Source organism: Calliphora vicina, chromosome 4, assembly GCF_958450345.1.
Source record: "Calliphora vicina chromosome 4, idCalVici1.1, whole genome shotgun sequence".
NCBI classification, from domain to species: Eukaryota; Metazoa; Arthropoda; class Insecta; order Diptera; family Calliphoridae; genus Calliphora; species Calliphora vicina.
In genome coordinates, this window is record NC_088783.1 from 86,243,045 (window position 1) to 86,255,515 (window position 12,471).

The following is a 12,471-nucleotide window of genomic DNA, read 5'->3' on the forward strand; positions in this document are numbered from 1 at the left end:
ATAATGGATGACGAAACGTATGTTCTGGCAGATTTTTCGCAACATCCAGGTCAAAAATTTTATGTTGCTGATGCTCGAGGGAATGTTGAAGAAAAGTTTAGGACCCAAAAGCAGACAAAATTTCCCAGAAAGTTCTTGGTATGGCAAGCAATATGCAGTTGCGGCAAAAGAAGCCACTCATTTGTTACAACGGGCTCTATAAATACCGAAATTTACATCAAGGAATGTTTACAAAAAAGGCTGCTTCCATTCATAAGACTTCATAATGTGTCCACTTATTTTTGGCCTGACTTGGCATCCTGTCACTATGGCAAACAAGCCCTTGAGTGGTACAAGAACAATAATGTGGTATTTGTACCAAGAGAGGCAAATCCTCCAAACTGCCCGGAGCTAAGGCCAGTGGAGAGATATTGGGCTCTTGTTAAAAGAGAATTGAAGAGTACAAAAAAGGTGTCCAAAAGTGTGGTAGATTTTAAACGGAGATGGACTACATGTTCGAGCAAAGTGACAGAAAGCACTATAAAAACGTTAATGGAAGGGTTTCCGAAAAAGGTTCAAAATTTCATCACTAGTGATTAAAACTATAAAAATAATTTTTTTTGTAAATTGTAATAATAATTTCAATCAAATAAAAAAAAATTAAAGCTGTAAGTTTAGTGGTTTCTTTTTTATAAACATATATGTATGTTAAGAATTTTTCGATCTCACTCCTTAGCACACTGTTTGCTTTCGAATTTTAATTTATTCCTAATTAATATTAAGTACTTTGAAATCAGTTTTGTTTTCAGTTTCAAAGGTAAATATTTTTTACTATTTGTTTAAAAATTATAGCACTGATCATTTTCCTTCCCAGTAAAATCTTGTAACGTTTATATTTTTAAAATTTGTAGTTATAAATTTGAAATAAAGCTTCCAAAATAGTAAGTTAATTTTATTGTTTATTATTTAAAACACAAACCAGAAACCAGACAGACAATAGCATAAATATAAAACTGTTCTTACGGGTATAAAAAATAACTAGTAACAATTTGTAAATAAATGTTTCTCACACAAATTCCTACTTTCTTAGTTTTTTCTCTTAAGATTGGCTAACGTTACCCCGAAATAACTGCAATTACCGTTACCGATATAATTGTTTATACCGTTATCTGTAAATACCGTTACCCTTATTCTATAAACAATTTAAAATTATAAAAATTCAAATTTTCGATTTTGGGTTATCTTGAAAATTAACGTTTTTCCAATAACAATTTGTAATAACTTGTAAAAATGTATAGTTATTGAATAGTATTTGTTATTTTATATTTTTTTCATGTTGAATGTGATAAACTAAAATTCATACATGGGCAAACTGCATTACTTTTTTACTGCAGTAAGCGTTTAATTAATCAGTAAATGCTTACTGGTAATGAAATATAATTTTCATTACCAGTAAATTTTTACTGATTACTGAAATATAAAATCAGTAATCAGTAAATTTGACTGATTACTGAAAAAAAATCAGTAAATTATTTTCAGTAATCAGTAAAATTTACTGAATACTGAATTTTTTCCAGTAGTCCGTAAAATTTACCGAATACTAATTTTTTTTCCAGTAATCAGTAAAAATAAATATATACTGAAAATGTACTGGTACTGCAAAGTGCCCATCTATGCTAAAATTTAGTTTCTATTACCAATATTACGCAAACAAAACTATCATAAACGGCGAAATGTCCACTTGGAAAACCAAACATAGCAATCTCCAAATTACTTATCCTATTTTTCTGCAAACCTTAATGTTAATTTAGTTCAAACTTGATTCTTACCTTCATCTTATATATACGTTTTTTGGTGATACACTTTTAAGTATGTTATTGTCCGCCAATATTAATAAAACACATATGGTTTTCGAATTTCGGCCACCGGGCGATCCTAGTACATATGTATAATTCCATTATACTGAGTAACAAACGAGTACAATATAATAAAAATGAATACATTTAGAGATACTGGATTTGTTTTATCAACTAAAATAGAGGATATAGCTACTTTCCTTCATATAAATGTACATATTTATTTCAGTCGGTTTTGCAATCTGAACAATCTATAATTAATTAATTCAATTAAAATTCAAAATATAGATATAAGACATACATTGACAATTGGATATAATTGGAATTTAAAATTACACATGAATTACACATTCACTCAATTACACATGGGCTACACATCCAAGTTAAAATTACACACAATATGTGTAATTACACATGAAGTGGCAACACTGGTAATGGTATCCTTAGATCTAACGAAGGCATTCGATCGTGTTAATCACAAAATTCTTATAAGGAAGCTATATGAAAATTTTTCTTTTTCCGCACCTGCGTGTAGATTAATGTTTTCGTATTTATCAGAACGGTCTCAATTTGTTTCGTTTGGTAATGTTAACTCGACAGTTGGTCATGTTAATTCTGGTTTGCATCAGGGCTCTGTTTTTGTTTATATTTGTTAATAATTTATTCGGCTGGGGGGCCACTTATGTATGCATATGTAAATAGAATTTATTTTTAATTTGTAATTACATTTATTATATATAATTATACAGTTAATGACATGAATATAGATCTAACGATACATGTATTATTGGCCAAGAAGGCTTTCTATGTATTGATGTAAATAAATAAAATAAAAAAAAAATACATGTTCTATTATCTCTTTCTTATTTCTTGTAGAAATTAGTGATGAATGACACCAAATTCCAACGTAGTTGCCAAAGAATTCGTGCAGCAATGGATCGTGAAGACCGTAAAGAAGAAAAACTTTTGAAATCCAATCCATAACCTGCCAAAACTTAATGTACAATCTATTACGGCCAGTGAGAAGAACTCTGACGTATTATCCCGGTTGGTCGAAGACTTAGAAATCGATAAAGATGATACCAATGCTTCTAACATAAATATTACTGATCTGCTTGCCGCCGTAACACCGATTAACCCTGGCAAACGTACCCGTTTTCTTGTGAACACCAATTCTTCTATAGTGGAAGTTTATATTCGTAGATAACTCGACATTTGGATCGTCCACGGGAAAGAAAAGCTTATTTTTCCAAAATTAAAAAAAATATACACCAAACCAAGGGGGAGATGTAACGAAGTAATTCGTTACATATATATTTTTATTTATTATTTAATGAATTAATATATTGAATTTGTTTACTTAATTTAGAAGAATGATTTTTATATTAATATTTTTATTTTAATTTGTTTCATTATTTGTAATTCATTTAAATATTTGATTAACGGCCATTCTCACAATGTACGATTAAAAGTTAACGTGAACTTTAACCGCAAGTTAGGCTAATTTGAATTTCACAATGTACGATTAATTCTTAATTGACACTATTTAACAACAAAGTTGCTGTTAAATATAACCGAACAAATTTCGCCGGTTAGCATCTTAATTGTAAGAAATATAATAAAAGAACATGGAAAAACATTTATATTTTTGTAATATTTATAATTTTTAAAAGTGTAAAGCGAAGAAAAATAATTTTGCACGGGGTGATCCATATACCACCCGGATATTGCACTTACAAACCAAACAACAAATGTGCACTTTTGCTTGTTGGTTTTCAGTAATTGTTGTTCAGTTTGTTCTGTAAATTTTACAGTTAGGTCCCTTAATATTTTTGAGTTTTATACGTTTTTTTTTATTATACCACTAAGAAAACACATACTATTATTTTTTATGCCGTCTTTTAGACAATTTTTTATATTTCAATCTTTCATTATACTATTTTTCGTAAACAAATGTATGCATTATTGCCATACTTTCTACTGAATGCTTTGGTTAAGTAATCAAATGATGGTGAAACGTAAATCGATAACCGTTGGTTAAATGGTCCCCGTTAAACAAAGCGACAGTTAGTTAATTTTCCGGTTAAAATAAAATAATCGTACATTGTGAAAATGGCCGTTAAAAGTGTAAAGCGAAGAAAAGTAAATTTTGCACGAGGTGATCCATATACCACCCGGATATTGCACTTACAAACCAAACAACAAATGTGCACTTTTGCTTGTTGGTTTTCAGTAATTGTTGTTCAGTTTGTTCTGTAAATTTTATAGTTAGGTACCTTCATATTTTTGAGTTTTATACGTTTTTTTTATTATACCACTAAGAAAACACAAACTATTATTTTTTATGCCGTCTTTTAGACAATTTTTTATATTTCAATCTTTCATTACACTATTTTTCGTAAACAAATGTATGCATTATTGCCATACTTTCTACTGAATGCTTTGGTTAAGTAATCAAATGATGGTGAAACGCAAATCGGTAACCGTTGGTTAAATGGTCCCCGTTAAACAAACCGACAGTTAGTTAATTTTCCGGTTAAAATGAAATAATCGTACATTGTGAAAATGGCCGTTAATTGTATTTATGCTCTATACATTGCAAATTGTGTCACTATTACAATTGTTGAATATCACTACTTCTTCAGTTGGGCTTAATGTGCTGTTTTTCTTGCCACCTTTGAAATTTCCAAAACGGGACACCACTAAACGATCAGAGAAAAATTCAAACAAATTTATAATAATTATCCTATTTATTAAAATCAAATATATATCAATTCCTTTTGTTCCTATAAGGAGCATAGGGAAGTAATTTTTTTTTTATTAAAATCAACTATAACACATTTATTTTAATTGTGTAAAATCTACTCATAAAACTTTAACAAAACAAAAACGTAAATAAAATAGGAATAGTTAATATTAATAGGAACAAAATTAATGTATGTATGTTTATTTGTTTGTGGCTTATATCAGAATAAACCACTGGACCGATGCTCTTGACATTTGTTGTGTATGTTCCTCTATATCTGGAAGAACAAACAGGCTATTTTGAAATTTAAAGTGGGCGTAGCACTTCCCATACAAAGTAAATAGTTATTATGGAATATCTGGAGAACTGTAACTTTGAAAGCCGTAAAATTTCGCAGAATTTACTTCGGTATCATTTTGCGCATCTTGGCTAAAAATGGGTGTGTATCGTATGTTACAAAAACTAAATTTTACAGGAGAGCGTTATTAGTTTTAAAATTCTTTACTTTGGCTGGTATGTAAAAATGTAACATACGATAATTGTACGCAAATAGTTATTTTCGAATATCTGGAGAACTACTTATCACTGTGAAAGTCTTCGAACTTTATACGAGCCAATTTCTTATCTAACCAAAAATGGGACTGATCGGAATAGAGGGTGTGGCGCCTTCCATAGAGAGTAAATAGTTATTTTAGAATATCTGGAGAAGTTAATTGTGGAAGTCTTAAAATTTTGCCCTATATCACCCTTACTATTGTATATAGTTTGTGTGAAAATGGCATTGTGTTAGTGGCACCTCTTATACAATGTAAACTTTTAATTTCGAATATCTAAAGAACTATTATCGTAAAAGTATTTAAACTTTTTATGAGGACGAAGGCCACAGTAGCCAGTTTCCTAATTTCTTGTTATATTGATATGTAAATTTAATTTGCTATTAATAAATAATAATAATAATAATAATAATAATAATAATAATAATAATAATAATAATAATAATAATAATAATAATAATAATAATAATAATAATAATAATAATAATAATAATAATAATAATAATAATAATAATAATAATAATAATAATAATAATAATAATAATAATAATAATAATAATAATAATAATAATAATAATAATAATAATAATAATAATAATAATAATAATAAACTTTTTATGACTCAATTTCTTATCACTATAAGGAGTTTGGCTGAAAATGGATGGGATTGGATTATTTGAAAGTAAATAGTCAAATATCTGGAGTACTATAATTGTGAAATTCTTCAAACTTTATATGAATCAATTTCATATTACAGCACGAAGTTTAACCAAAAATGGAAAGGATCGGAACTATAATTGCGAGATTCTTCAAACTCTGTCCGAATAGCTCTCTTATCATTACACATAGTTTGGCTGAAAATGGTCGGGATGGGATAAGTGGGCGTGACACCTCCATACAAAGTAAATAGTTAATTTCGAATATCTGGAGTATTAAAATTGTAATGTATTTAAACTTCGTATGAATCAAATCCTTATCACTGTACGGAGTTTAGCTAAAAATGGTCTGGGTCGGAATAGTGGGTGTGTCACTTTCCATACAAAGTACATACTAAATTTTGTATATCTGGATAATTAAAACTGGCGAGATTCTTCAAACTTTGTCTGAAAATTTATTTTTTATAATTTTACCTAATTTGTTTCAAAATGGGCGTGTAACTCCATTAAAAAATAGCTTATAAAATCTTTCACAAATTTGTATTTTACTACGCTTAAGCTATTATTTAATAAAGTTTAATTATTTCAGTCCCTAATTTTAAATTTATATTTTAAATCACTTTTATCAGCTTTTATTAAAGTAATAAATTCAACAAACTCAGCACATCCTATGCTGAAATTGAAATGGACCAACAACTCACCTTTAACTAAAGTTACAAGCATCCTAGATCGACTATCGCACAGTGGGGGATCTGAAAAAAAAAGTGGAAATAAATCTGTAACTTCTAAACGGATCAATAAAATTTCCCATAGCCATAGAGGAGGTGTTGATAAGATTAAGTTTTGAATTTGGGCTTATAACACCAAGTAGGGCCGAGCCACAATGCCCCAAAGTGGGCCACCTCGGGTATATCAAAAATTAAAAAGTATGCCAAATTTTTTGAAAGATTTTTATATATATGGAATCTATTAGACGAGATCTACAAAAAACATTGCATAGCTATATATTATCTTATAGTTTACGAGTTATTCGCATTTGAAAAGTAAAATTTTATTTTATTTGCCTACCTTGGTCTGGTTTTTTGCTAATAACGGATCCAATTCTTTCCCGATTTTCTTGAAATAAATTTTTTGAATTAACATGACAGTAGCAATAACAGTAGGAAATAATTGTTTAAAAACCTCTACTGAGTCAAAAGTTATGTGCATTCGCCATTTTTTTTTTCGAAAAAAGTACTTACGTTATTTTTAAATTATACAGAAAACATTTCAGGAAATATTATAAAAGCAAAATAATAGCCTTCCGAAGTAGACCTATTTTTTATATAAATTTCAACTTAAGACATTTTCTCAAATCGCATAGCTGCTTTCAAAAAATTAAGACCTGTTTTGTGTGTCCCAATATATTCTTCAATATTGTGCAAAGGAATTTCATAGCCGTGCTTGGTACATTCAAAAAATCTAAAAAATCCCAATTTTGGGATTTTTGGAAAGTTTTTTGGGAATTGTGTCATTAACAATTCACAAATATCTTTTACACTTTTGGATTTGGATCGAACGTTTCTATATAAGTGTAAAATTTCATTAAAAACGATTCATAAACAAAACTTTTATTGAATTTTAAAAATTAAAATTTTCCAAAAAAAATCAGCTATAATTTTTTAAATTCTTAAAAATTTTGTACATTTTTGAAAAGAGGACATAATTTCCTACATTTTGATATATAATATGTATATCTTTTCTTTTCCACTAGTCAAATTTATGGATTCAAAATCAACAACAACCAGAAAATTATAAAATCTTGCCGTTTTGTAATACATTTTTTTGCACTGCCTTGCCGACTGCTGTATAACCAATAGGGATGCCAAACGGGACTGGGTTTTACAAATCCCGGGATTCGGGATTTTAGAAATGTAAATCCCAGGATTTTTCGGGACTTCGGGATTTTAATTAAATGTCAAAAAACATCAAGTTAAACAATAAAAACTATTTATTTCGTTAATACACTAAGTAGAAATATAACAAAGCGAAACTAATGCATTGAATTAAAATATATATAAAGTATTGCGGAAACCGGGCTACATTTGTCCCTAGTCCCCATACATGGTCCCCTTCAGAAAATGACTTTAACATTCATAATTGTCTTATAATAATTAATATAGTGATAAAATTAAATAAACAAGTTGTATATGAAAATTAATCTTTCTACCAACACTTGTGAGGACCAGTCCATAATAATATAACCTCTATATCAGAACATATTTTATTGTCAATAAATAATTTGTATATAATGATATTGACATAAATTTCATTCATTCATAAATACTGATTTAAGTCCCCATAGAAGACCAAAACTACATATTGATGGTGGGTATAAAAGATTCGCCATAGCCGAATATAACACTCTTACTTGTTATACCCTTCAGCTTCGTGAGAAGGGTATATATAAGTTTGTCATTCCGTTTGTAATTTCTACATTTTTCATTTCCGACCCTATAAAGTATATATATTCTGGATCCTTATAGATAGCGGAGTCGATTAAGCCATGTCCGTCTGTCTGTCTGTCTGTCTGTCTGTCTGTCTGTCTGTCTGTCTGTCTGTCCGTCCGTCTGTTGAAATCAATTTTCTGAAGGCCCCAGATATCTCCGGGATCCAAATCTTCAACAATTCTGTCAGACATACTTTCGAGAATTTTGCTATTTAAAATCAGCAAAATCCGTCCATAAATAACGGAGATATGAGCAACAATCCGAGACAATCTCTGAAAATTTCATCAAAAAACACAATGTATTGCATGTTTTGACAAAAAAACAACAAAGCGTATGGTTGGATGTGCAAGCTTTGCGTATTTTGTTTTTTTTTGTGTTTTGTTTCTTTTGGCGTTGTTGTTGTTTTTTATACAACTAACCGTTTGTTTGGTTGTGTGTTGGTTTTTTTGACAAAAAAACAACAAAACGTATGTTTGGATGTGCAAGCTTTGCGTATTTTGTTTTTTTTTTTGTGTTTTGTTTCTTTTGGCGTTGTTGTTGTTTTTTATACAACTAAACTTTTGTTTGGTTGTGTGTTGGTTTTTTTGACAAAAAATCAACAATTAAACGTATGTTTGGATGTGTGTTGGTTTCATTGCCTTGCGTATTTTGTTTTTGTTTTTTCTTTTGGTGTTCTGTTTCGTTTGGCGTTGTTGTTGTTTTTTGTGTTCTTGATAAATTTAGGATGCTGTAAGCTGAAAGTGGGCATTGTACATACATACCTATATACTAATTATAAAAAATAATGATGCATCCACAACAAAGGTGAAGGGTATATAAGATTCGGCATAGCCGAATATAGCACTCTTACTTGTTTTATATTAGTATTATAAGTATGCTGAATTTAGCTTTCTAGGTTTCATCCTAAAATATTAAAAAATCTCGTAATTTTCGGGATTTGTTAATCCCGAAAAATCCCGGGATTCGGGAAATCCCGATCCCGAAAAATTTCGGGATTGGCATCCCTAATAACCAAATACCGGTGAACACTACAAGATGAAGCTAATTACTGTGAGTTATGTATTTTGAAGCCATTAATGAGACTAGCGGAAAAGAAAAGATATACATATTATATGTATACTACCATCTCCCATATAGCTGTTCCCGTGGCACTGACCACGTTCCATGGAATATTAAATTCTATATATTTTTGAGCACTCTGGAGGAACTCAATTTTCTCAGGAATTGGACCACCAATTGCTTGCACGGTTAGTTTTTTTTAATCTATAGTATGTATACTACCATCTCCCATATAGCTGGATAGCCCACATTCCATGGAATTTTAATTTTCGTTTTTGTAAATTCCCATAAAATTTTTCATTTTCATTTCCGGCGTTGCTAAATATAGTTGCTATCTTGACACACTTAGAAAATAAAGAAAAAAATTAAAAGGAAGAAGAAAATTAATTTATTTTCATAAAATAATAAGAAATACTTATTTTTTAATTACGTGTTGCACATAAACGTGCAAATTGGGATAAATTGTTTTGAATGCACATAAGTACATTATGACCACCTAAAGGCCCAACTATAATATGCATACACTAGTTTAAGTCAGCTTAAGCAACTGTTCGAATACATATAAAACGTATGTGACAAACTATAATGTACTTAAGAGAGTTTCGTCAAGTTTCGTCAAATTTTATTTGCTTAAGCAAAGAGCGAAGCTGGTCGCACATTCCGTAAGTTTGTTTATTGTATACATAGAAAATAAAGAAAAAATGAAAAGGATGAAGAAAATTAATTTATTTTCATAAAATAATAAGAAATACGTATTTGTTTAATTACGGGCTAAATTGTTTTGAATGCACATAAGTACATTATGGCCGGATTTCTTAATATAGTTTATAATATGCATAAACTAGCTTAAGTCAGCTTAAGCAACTGTGCGAATACATATAAAATGTATGTGACAAACTATAATGTACTTAAGAGAGTTTCGTCAAATTTTATTTGCTTAAGCAAAGTGCGAAGCTGGTCGCACATTCCGTACGGAATCAGCTGCTTGTTTATTTTATACAAAGAAAATAGAGAAATAAATGAAAAGGATAAAGAAAATTAATTTATTTTGATAAAATAATAAGAAATACGTATTTTTTTAATTGCATGTGCAAATGGAGCTAAATTGTTTTGAATGCACGTAAGTACATTATGGTCATCTAAAAGTTTCTTCGGATTTCCTTAAGCATTTGACAGACTTTTCGTTTGGTTATGACATTACCTTAAGCTAGCTTATGCATATTATAGTTCGGCCTTTAAGCATTTCACAGTCTTTTCGTTCGGTTTTGACATTAACTTAAGCTAGCTTATGCATATTATAGTTGGGCCTTTAGGGTTAAGCAAATAAAAGTTGACGAAACTCTCTTAAGTACATTATAGTTTGTCACATACGTTTTATAGAGTGCCGGACTTAAATATTCACACAGCATACAGATTTATCTTTAATCTTAAACGAAGGCCACAACTATGGTTTTTAATTTCCCGACCTTTTTAGATTCCCGGGAATCGGGAAATTTTTTTCTACATTCCCGGGTACCCGGCTATTCCCGAAATATATAATGATACTGTAAATTAGGAATATTATAGCCAAATTTCATATAAAAACTTATGGTGTTTTCTTTTCTGACACAAAATGTTGGCTATATATTTTGTACCATTTGTTAAATGTTACCCATACCCTCATAATGTGTTACATTTTTAACGATCACAATAGAACAAAAATCATTACCATTTATGCAATTTTCTTTTATATAGCTTCGAAGTATTATAAAACTATACTTTTTGTTTACATAAAAAGTGGTGCATTTCTAACCCTTTGATAAAATTGAATTAATTAATAAAATTTGAGCTTAATTCACTAAAATCTTAATCCGTAATTAAAAAATGTCAGCCTTTCATTCTATAAATTCATTCCTAATATTTAATTTTTTAGTTTCATTTCAAAGCCTTTGTGTAAAATGAATTAATTTTAAAGTTAATTAATATCAGAATTTATTTAAACTTTGAATGATTAAATTTTTCTTAAATCAAATCATTTACAAAATTAATTGAAAAAATTGCCTTAAACCTTTTTGTACTAGATTTTAATTGAAGAATAATTTATTCATTTAATAAATTTTTGATGCTATTGTTACGAAATCGTACTTGAATTCAAATATAACGATTTTAAGGTCTGATTTAAAAGTAGCACAATGCAAACTGTAACATATCTGTGGGCATTATTAAATAAAAGCTTTCAGTTGACCATTGATCGTAAGTTGGCAACGCTGTTTGCTGCGACCGTATATTCGAATTCGAATATTCAGTTAAAGAACATTGTAGAAATAGAGCTTTCTAGATGGTAATGCAGTGTTATAAATAGTGGCAGAGGTTGCAGTGGTGAGTCAGTTTATGAGAGACGCTATTCGAATAAACATCAACTGAGTGCCTTAAAGTGTGCTGTATTTTTCAAGTGAATTCGTGTACATTATAAAGTGTCTGTATTTCTGAGAATTTATAAACGTGTATAAAAAAAAACATTGAGTGACTATTTAATTCTGTTGTTGTTGTACATTTGAATAAATAAAGAATAATAATAAGCGGTCTATTATTGCCAAGATATAAGCAAAAAACTGTAAAAGACTTTTCACTGTTTTTTGGTGAAAAAAATTGAGTTCTAACAGTTTTTAATTCAGGGAATTCCCGACTAAAAGTCCCGGGAATCGGGTAGTGAAAAATTGGCAAAATTCCCGGGAAATTTGTACCGGGAATTCCCGGGATAAAAACCCTAGCCACAACTTTCGTACGGGTTTCAAAAAAATATTTATTTACATATAACTAAACATAAGTTGGCACATTTCAGAAAAAAAAAATTAACTAATGTTTCGAAGTTCGATTTTAAAGGGACAAAAATATTCACACAGTTTCTAATTTTTAATAGGAAAATAGTTTTTTTAATAGTTTAATATTTTGTGGAGTAGCCTATTTTTTCAGTGACTTCTTTTAATCGTCTTGGCATTGAATCGACCAATTTTTGGTGACGTCAGCTCCAATATTTTGCTATTGTTGTAACAGGACTTCATTAAGTTGAGTCTTACTAATAATATGGTGCTTTCATACACGTTCGCCCAATTTATCCCACAGATGTTCTATGGGATTCATGTCAGGTGATTG